This window comes from Mus caroli, chromosome X, assembly GCF_900094665.2.
Source record: "Mus caroli chromosome X, CAROLI_EIJ_v1.1, whole genome shotgun sequence".
Taxonomy (NCBI): domain Eukaryota; kingdom Metazoa; phylum Chordata; class Mammalia; order Rodentia; family Muridae; genus Mus; species Mus caroli.
This window is the reverse complement of record NC_034589.1, coordinates 151,160,039-151,169,834: the sequence shown is the minus strand read 5'-3', so window position 1 is coordinate 151,169,834 and position 9,796 is coordinate 151,160,039.

The window sequence follows — 9,796 nt, the reverse complement described above, 5'->3', positions numbered from 1 at the left end:
CACTCACTTTGTAGACCAGGCTGGCCTCGAACTCAGAAATCCGCCTGCCTCTGCCTCCCGAGTGCTGGGATTAAAGGCGTGCGCCACCACGCCCGGCTGTAATTATTTTTTTAAAAAAAGATCCATGTGTATGCATGGGCGAATAAATACCATGGCACATGTGTGGAGATCAGAGGATATCTTGTATACACACAAAGTTTTTAAAAAATGAATGCTAGCCGGGCGTGGTGGCGCATGCCTTTAATCCCAGCACTCGGGAGGCAGAGGCAGGCAGATTTCTGAGTTCGAGGCCAGCCTGGTTCTACAGAGTGAGCTCCAGGACAGCCAGGGCTACACAGAGAAACCCTGTCTCAAAAAAAAAAAAAAAAAAAGAAGCAGAGGCAGGCAGATCTCTGAGATTAAGGCCAGCCTGGTCTACAGAGTGAGTTCCAGGACAGCCAAGGCTACACAGAGAAACCGTTGTTTAGAAAAACAAAACCAAAATAGCATTTCGTCATCAAAGGCAGAGAGGGCAGGAACTCACAAAGGGTGGGAACCTGGAGGCAGGAACAGATGCCCAGTGTTATGCCCAGATTGCAAAAACCCCAAAGAGACCACCACGAACCACAACTCGGATGCAAGCACATGAGAGTCTTTATTCAAGCTTTTGAGCTTGGGCCACAAACCTTCCTGATGCAACAGGAGAGTTACCCCCAGATCTAGGTGAAGGCTGTTTATAAAGGAAAAAACTGCAAGTGGGGGTGGGGGAGAGGCGGTTTCCAACCCTTGGCTTTACATGAGAAGGTAAATGAATGTTGGCCTTCAAGCTAATTGGTTTACAAATAATTTTGTTTACAGCACCTGGTTAAATCACAAGGAGGAAGCCTACATCAAGAAAGGAGTATCTTGATCTTAGCTCACTCTGTGGTTATCAGCCAGCTACAGCTTCTGTGTCTATTTTGCTATTGCCAGAGACATTCTGTGATTTTTCTCAGACCTCAAGGGTGGGAGGCATGCCTCTCTAAGGGCAAGTTAACTTAGAATGCAGTTTTTCGGTTTTGAGTGGCTCCATTAAAGCGAGGAGGAGGCAAGAGTGGCCGCTGCTATTCTTTTCTAGTGCAGCCCTGGAAAGTGAGAGTGCACACTGCGCAAGAGTGGGAGGTGGGGTGGGCAGGCCAGGGATGGGCACAGGAGCCTTTGCATCTTGCCTTGTGTGAGTCTCAAGAGGTAGAGTGGGTGTGCAGGTTGCTCTGCAGCCAGGAGGCACCGAAGGAGGAAGCCCCAAGGCAGAGAAGGCCAAGATCAACCCTAGTAAAATGGAGGAGGATGAAGGCCATTCAAACACCTCCCCACAACACACTGAACCAGCGGGAAGAATGGAAAATGTTTATAGGAGGCCTTAGCTGGGACACCACAAAAGAAGATCTGAAGGGCTCCTCTTCCAAATTTGGTAAAGTTGTAGGCTGCACTCTGGAGTTAGATCCTATCACAGGGCAATCAAGGGGTTTTGGCTTTGTGGTATTTAAGGACTCAGAGAGTGTAGATAAGGTCTTGGAACAGAAAGAACATAAATTGAATGGGAAAGTCTTATACAGCCTTGACCTATCCAAAAGAGGCTAGGTCTTCCTACATCAATTAGCAATTAAGAGAAGGCTTTATCAACATGCCCAGAAACCAGTCTAATGGAGGCAATCCTTGAATTGAGTGTTCCTCTTTTTTTTTTTTGGTTTTGGTTTTTTTGAGACAGGGTTTCTCTGTGTAGCCCTGGCTGTCCTGGAGCTCATTCTGTAGCTCACTCTGTAGATCAGGCTGGCCTCGAACTCAGAAATCGCCTGCCTCTGCCTCCCGAGTGCTGGGATTAAAGGCATGTGCCACCACTGGCCGGCAAGGATGTCCTCTTTTCACAGCAGCTCCAGGCAGGTTCATCCCCTTCTTGGTGCCCAAGGAGCAGCCATTCTCCACCTCTGTCACCAGGAAATCAACACCTTTCTCTTTTACCTGCAGCGAAATGAGCCAGTCGTCCACGTAGATCTTGCTGCCCACCTCCACCACCTTGCAGTTTTGTTGTTGGTGGTGGTGGTGGTGGTGGTGGTGGTTTTTCGGGACAGGGTTTCTCTGTATGGCCCTGGCTGTCCTGGAACTCACTCTGTAGACCAGGCTGGCCTTGAACTCAGAAATCTGCCTGCCTCTGCCTCCCAAGTGCTGGGNCTACTTTTAATCATCATTAAACACTAAAATTTTTAATATTCTTTTTTAAAAATTTATTTATTATATGTAAGTACACTGTAGCTGTCTTCAGACACTCCAGAAGAAGGAGTCAGATCTCATTACGGATGGTTGTGAGCCACCATGTGGTTGCTGAGAATTGTACTCTGGACCTTCCGAAGAACAGTCAGTGCTCTTAACCTCTGAGCCATCTCTCCAGCCCCTAAATAATAAATTCTTAAACACTTTAACCTCCCTTATAGCCCACCACCCACCAGAGATAGTGGGAAAGCGAGGATGGGTGGGGGTTGGGGGTGGACCTATTTAGAAAGTTTCTTTGGAGCAACTCCCATCTGTGTTGTCTGGAAATCAACAGTTCAGTTCACAGGAGTCAGCAGCGGCACCTCAAACACAGATCAACAGCGGTGGCATGACCTAGCAAGGACAGCCAGACCTCAGCCTCAGTACAAGTCAGCAGAAGGGATCAGGAGGGACGCCAGGAGAAGCTCTGGGCTGTGTCTCTCTCTCAGAGAAGTGAAGAGCAGCGAAGACTTGAGACTATCAAGTGTTGCACAGCTAGCTATATAAGCAAGTCAAGTTCAGTCTCCTTCACTGGCCTTCAAGGCCTTTTGGGCTTTTGTTTGTTTGTTTGTTTTTTGTTTTTTGTTTTTTCGAGACAGGGTTTCTCTGTGTAGCCCTGGCTGTCCTGGCACTCACTCTGTAGACCAGGCTGGCCTTGAACTCAGAAATCTGCCTGCCTCTGCCTCCCAAGTGCTGGGATTAAAGGTGTGTGCCATCACACCCAGCTGCAGATGTTCTTACAGTCCAGCCACAGAATGTTCTCGTCACACTTCTCCATGTGTATCGTCCAGGGTGATCTTCAGAGTGGCTCCCTTCTTCAGCTCCACCTCTGCAGTGCCACTGCCCTTGATGAGTCCAGTCCCGGATCTCAGGTCTCTTTGTGTCCAGAGCAACCGCATCCAGGCGGTAGAGAATAGAATCAGATGCAAAGCTTTCTGTGGGTTGCAGACTTTCTTGATGGTCTCTGCATGGTACGCATGGGTTCCATGAAAGAAAAATCGGCTGAGCACATTCACTCCAGACTTAATCATCTCCTTCAGCATCTCCACAGACCAGGAAGCAGGGCCAATGGTACAAATGATGCCAATGTTGATGACTGTGTTCCAGGAAGTTGTCAGCCATGACGGCATGGAGCTGCTGGCTCTGAACTTAGCCATGAATGTTGGCAAGGCCTGAGGCTTCTACAAGAAGAAAGATGTGGATGTTATGTTGACCAGGTGGTGCCCTGGCTCTGGTTTCACCGACACCATGCATATAGTGCCTGTGCCTTGATGGCCCTCTGTAGTCCTTTGTCTAGCCCCTGTCCCATTCCCTCCCCTATCCCATCCATTAGGCCAGCAATGCTTGTAGTGCTCACTCTGGGCCATAGTGTGACGCTGGTGGGCTGGGACACCAGGGAAAATTGATGTCTCTGAAACTTGTACTAGATAGAGCCCAGCTATTTTTCATGGCCCTACCTGAGCGAGGGGTGAAGGAGGAATGCAGGATTGGAAACCCTCTGACTTTATCACAGAAGGGCAGCAGCATCTCTGTGTACTTTGCTCCTGTAGAAAGTTGCCCAGAGAATTCCCAGCCCTGGAGTCAGGAAACAAGCAAGAATAGGTGCTGAGGGTATGGGGCCCAGGGGCCCAGTGTAGATGACTTTTGGCCCTGGCCCTGATCTGCTTTCTCTCTTTTTTTTTTTTTTAAGATTTATTTATTTGAGGGCAGCACATTTAGTTATGGATGGTTGTGAGCCACCATGTGGTTGCTGGGATTTGAACTCTGGACCTTTGGAAGAGCAGTCAGCACTCTTAACCACTGAGCCATCTCACCAGCCCCTCTGACCTGCTTTCTCAACAGCTTTGGCCTCCCCACTCCTTGTGCATCCACTGCTATCACTGCACACAATCCACTCTCCACCTTGTATTCTGCAGCATCTCTAGCCTGTTGCTATAGTGCCCATCTGAATGTCAATGACCAGCAGCTGAAGCATAAATGAATGAATGAATGAATAAATAAATAAATAAATAGATAAATGGAAAGAGGGAAATGGCTCAGTGGGTAAGAGCCTTTACTGTCTGCAAGTGGACCTGAGTTCAAATCCCCAGCCAGGTATAGCCATACACATACACACACACACACACACACACACACACACACCTTTACTTTTTTCAAAGTCTACTTTTTTTTTTTTTTTTTTTTTTTTTTTTTTGGTTTTTTAAGAAGGGGTTTTTCTTTGTAGCCCTGGCTGTCCTGGAACTCACTTTGTAGACCAGGCTGGCCTCGAACTCAGAAATCTGCCTGCCTCTGCCTCCCAAGTGCTGGGATCAAAGGCGTGTGCCACCACGCCCAGCTTTATTTTATTTATTTATTTTTGGTTTTTCGAGACAGGATTTCTCTGTATAGCCCTGGCTGTCCTGGAACTCACTCTGTAGACTAGGCTGGCCTCAAACTCAGAAATTCGTCTGCCTCTGCCTCCCAAGTGCTGGGATTAAAGGAATGCGCCGCCACTGCCCAACTCAGCCTAGCCTTCTCATTCCCCCTGTAATGGTTGGCCCAGGGAGTGGCACTATTAGAATGTGTGGATCTGTTGGAGTAGGTGTGTCACTGTGGGCATGGGCTTAAGACCCTCATCCTAGCTTCCTGGAAGCCAGTATTCTACCAGCAGCCTTCAGATGAAGATGTAGAACTCTCAGCTCCTCCTGCACCATGCCTGCCTGGACACTGCCATGCTCCTACCTTGATAATTGACTGAACCTCTGAACCTGTAAGCCAGCCCCAATTAAATGTTCTTTTTAAGACTTGCTTTGGTCATGATGTCTGTTCACAGCAGTAAAACCCTAACCAAGACACCCCCCTTTCAGTAATGGGCCATCTCAAATCCTTAAGATGTTACTGAAGCCTCTACACTAGCAGCTCCAGCCAGCCCTATGTCAAGGAGAGAACCTAGTAACACCGAGGAAGTGGCCACCCTTTTGACCTGATTGTTTGGAGGTGCTAGCTGCTTGATGACATCGTCCCCAGAGTAGTAAGTCATTCTAGGTACAAGCTGTACTAGAACACAAAATCCTCAGTCATATCTACAAACCAGGCCATAAATGCATGGAGTAAGTAAGCCCCAAGGTATAAGCCCACCGAGCATTCTCTGGGGGCAGCATGTATCCTGCAACAGTAAGGGTTACAGTGTGGTTGCAGAGGTGGGAATAGGCGGGGAGTACCTTATTTCCAACGCAGAGTCCCAGTCTGGTAACTAACAGTTCTGTGTTAAGTCCAGGGAGAGAGGAGTGAAGAACCAGCCATCCAATCAGCCTTCTCTGCAGCCACTGTGAACTTGATGACAAGGTTGTTTCATGGCCCCCTTGGAGGCACCCAGATAGTAAGGGGGCCAGTGGTTGGTGCAGCAAAGAGTAAGCAACAGGATCAGTAGCATGTGACTTGCAGTTTCAGCGGATAAACAGGGTGTGGGGTGACTTTCCATTGTGGGGACCACAACTAATGGTCTTTTTCCTGGTAGGCTTAACATGGGAGTGTAGTTTATCCACATTCTGATCCCATCCACCTTAACAGCTATAGGCATGGACAGGATCCTGGTGTGAGGTCCTTTCCAGCAAGGTTCCAGAGTCCTGTGGAACCAGGCTTAGAAACCCAAGGTCAGCTGGGCGTGGTGGCGCACGCCTTTAATCCCAGCACTCGGGAGGCAGAGGCAGGGGGATTTATGAGTTCGAGGCCAGCCTGGTCTACAAAGTGAGTGCCAGGACAGCCAGGGCTACACAGAGAAACCCTGTCTCGAAAAACCAAAAAAAAAAAAAAAAAAAAAAAAAGAAACCCAAGGTCATCCTATATTACTATATTACTGAGGGTTTCTCTAGAGCAGTGGTTCTCAACCATCCTAATGCTGTGACATTTTAATACAGTTCCTCATGTTGTGGAACTGTAAAATTATTTCCATAAAATTATTTTCATTGCTACTTCATAACTGTAATTTTGCTATGGTTATGAATGGTGATGTATGTAGTTGTGGAGCTAGAGGTTTGCCAACAGGGTGACAACCCACATGTTGAGAGAAGTGCTTCTCTGGAGCAACAGAACTGATAAAATGAGTATATGTTGATAGAATGAGTATATGTTGATAGAATGAGTAAATGTTGCAGGGTGGTCTGGAGAGGGATGCTTCAGAACCCTAGTTTTGATTCCCAGCACCCACATGGGGCCTCATAACCATCCATAGCTCTAGTCCCAGGAGATCTGACTCATAGGGCATAGATACACATGCAGGTCCTGCAGTGGTGGCACATGCCTTTAATCCCAGCACTTGGGAGGCAGAGGCAGGTGGATTTCTGAGTTTGTAGGCCAGCCTGGTCTACAGAGTGAGTTCCACGATAGCAAGGACTACACAGAGAAACCCTGTCTCAAAAAACCAAAAATAAAAATATGAAGAAAAAAAAAGATACACATGCAGGCAAGGCACCTATCCCCATTAATGTTTTTAAATAGGGATGGGTATTAAGTTGGCTTACATAATATGGTCTGGGTAGTCCAATACTAGTGGTCTTCACACTGAAGAGACACAATCTACTGCCTTAGCGATTCCAGTCTTGTGCTAAGGAAAAGCCACTGGTCTTTAGTTCATATTGCAAAGCTAAACAAACTGAGTTCCAATGACAGGAGAGTGTGGCAGCAACAGAGACAGAAGCAGAAACAGGACAGATAATCTTGCCAGCAAGACATGAACATGATAGAAGAATTCACCAGTAAAAATGCCAACAGGAGTCGGGCTGTGGTGGCACATGCCTTTAATCCCAGCACTTGGGAGGGAGAGGCAGGAGGATTTCTGAGTTTGAGGCCAGCCTGGTCTACAGAATTCCAGGACAGCCAGGACTGCACAGAGAAACCCTGTCTCAAAAAAAAAATTTTTTTTTTGAACTGGAGCAAGCCTTGGACTCTGGCTGTCAGTTTCCAGGAAATATCACTGAGCTTTATTTTATTTTATTATTATTTTTTTTGGTTTTTTTTGAGACAGGGTTTTTAATAAATAAAATAATAATACATTTAATACATTATAAATAATACATTTTCATAAGTATGTTCTGCATTTTGATCCCATTCATTCCTCTTTTTCTTTCCTTTCCTCTCCTATTAGTTTTTTTCCCAAAGACTCTGTCATAAATATTTAAATGATTATACATTCACATAATGCATACAAATATATATGTGTACATGTGTGTGTGCATTTGTATAATATGCTGACTATGATGGCTCAAACCTGTAATCTAAGCATTCAGGAGGCTAAGTGTAAGTCTGAGGTGGATCTGGGCTACATAGTGAGTTAAATACATAAATACAATATAAGATCTGCATATAGGAGAAAACACAAGAGATTTGTTTAGGTCTAGTTTATTTCCATTAAGATGAGAATTTCCAGTTCAATACATTTCCTGCAGACAACATATTTTCATTCTTTTTTAAATGGCTGGGTGATTCTCCATTGTGTGCACATGATTGTGTGAGGTCCTTTTTCTAAATGATGAGAATAGTAAATTGTGCAATAAAATAAGCCATATCCATGCATGTGTGCTATTTGCTGGTATGTATAAAGGACAAAGAGTAATGATACAAAGTGCTAATAATGGCTATATCTTTCGAGAAGCTTCTAGATGATCATGTCTTACTGTAGCTGCAATTCTTTTACTTATTAGTTTCATAATAGGGATCAGCAATAAATCAGTTTCATGATGGAGCAAAAAAAAAAAAAGTAGAAAAGAGAAAATAAAAAGGATAGTAGAAATGCATTAATGAAATAAGCCAAAATTAGCCTCAGTGGAGGAAGGATGGAAAGCCAAGAGAGATGGAGAGAGCTGGGTTTAATAATATTAGAGATTAGAAAATGTCACAGTTGCTGCTGGCTGCCTTTCCAGTATCATCAATGTTATATCTGTATATCTGAAAAACATTATGCTAAGTGAAAGAAACCAGACACAAAAGGTCACATATTGCATGATTCCATTTCTATGAAATATTCAGACTCTGTAAATCCATAGAGACAGAATGCAGATTGGTGGTTGCCAAGGAATTGGGGGGGGGGAAGGGGAGTGGGAGAAACTGCTTAATGGATTTTTATTTTAGAATGATGGAAATGTTCTGGGACTAGTCAGAGGTGGTAGTGACATAAATTCTGAATATAGTAAAGGCACTGAATTGTTCCTAAAATGGTTAATTTTATATTATGTAAAATTCACATCTCAATAAATTACAAAAAAACAGTTATGAGTATCAATATGTAAGTATGTGTGTATATATATATATATATATATATATGCTTTCTCTTTGTATATAAAACACTCTAGATATTCTAAAGACAATAAGCAGTAAGTTTGAAAATGGACTCGTTAGTCAGTATTACCAAGGAATTATTGTATCAGCATCGATGTACACTGTAAGTATGTCCTTCTGTCGTTTGGGCCACTCAGACCCCTTCTCTGAGAAGCCTGCCCAGGTTACCACAAGATCCAGCCATTAAACTTTGATGGCTGGATGAGGGCCTGTCTCTAGGACTCCTTGGTAAGTAACCATGAATGCTGGCTGCTCCTGGTTCTTAATTGTTTTATTTTGGTTTTTGTTTTTTAATCCAAGACAGGGTTTTACTTTGCAGCTGAGTCTGCCCTGGCCTGGCCTGGAACTCACTACACACAGCCTAAAGTTGGCCTGGAACTTTTAATCCTCTTGCCTTAGCTTCTCAAGAGCTGGGGTTATGGGAATTTGTCATCTTATTGGGATCCCAACAGCTTCAAAAGCCAGCAGCTTCCATGTGCTATTCTGTAAAGCCAGGTTGGGATTCAGATCTAACTCTGCCTTACTGGCTGGCTTTTTCCCAGGGAAGCTGCGACATCAGGAGACACTAGAGAGAAATGAGAAGGCAGGAAGAAGGCAAGGAGTTCCTTTCTGGGTTTTGGTGAGCATATGGGCAATGGTCTTCACCTGGCTTTTGTTGAGGTTAATTGCTATTTGCAGCTTTCCTCAGATCGAAGGTTCTGGTGCCATTTGAGAGTCAGTATTAACAGCACTCCTTCAGAGAGGTCTGGGTCTCCACTCCTCCCGACCCAGTGCTAAAGTGAACCAAAGATTCTCAGCATCCTAGGCAAAAACACTATGGCAGAGCTACACTTGATCCCCCAAATTTAGCAGTTTTAATTAGTCCACCCTCTTTTTTCCTCCTACAGTTCCATTGATAATACTTGTTTCTAGAAATTCTTGCACAGGAGCTAATTAGCCTTGTTGTTTCTTTGCTTTGAGTTTTTTTGCTTTTTCAAGACTGGGTTTCTCTGTGTATCCCTGGCTGTCCTGGAACTCACTCTGTTGACCAGGCTGGCCTCTAACTCAGAAATCCGCCTGCCTCTGCCTCCCTAGTGCTGGGATTAAAGGCGTGTGCCACCACATCCGGCTGCTTTGAGTTTTGAGACAGAATATTACTATGTAGATCAGATTGGCCTAAAACTTGAGGCATTCTACCTACCTTTACTTCCTGAGTGCTCAGATGAGAGATGTGTAGCTG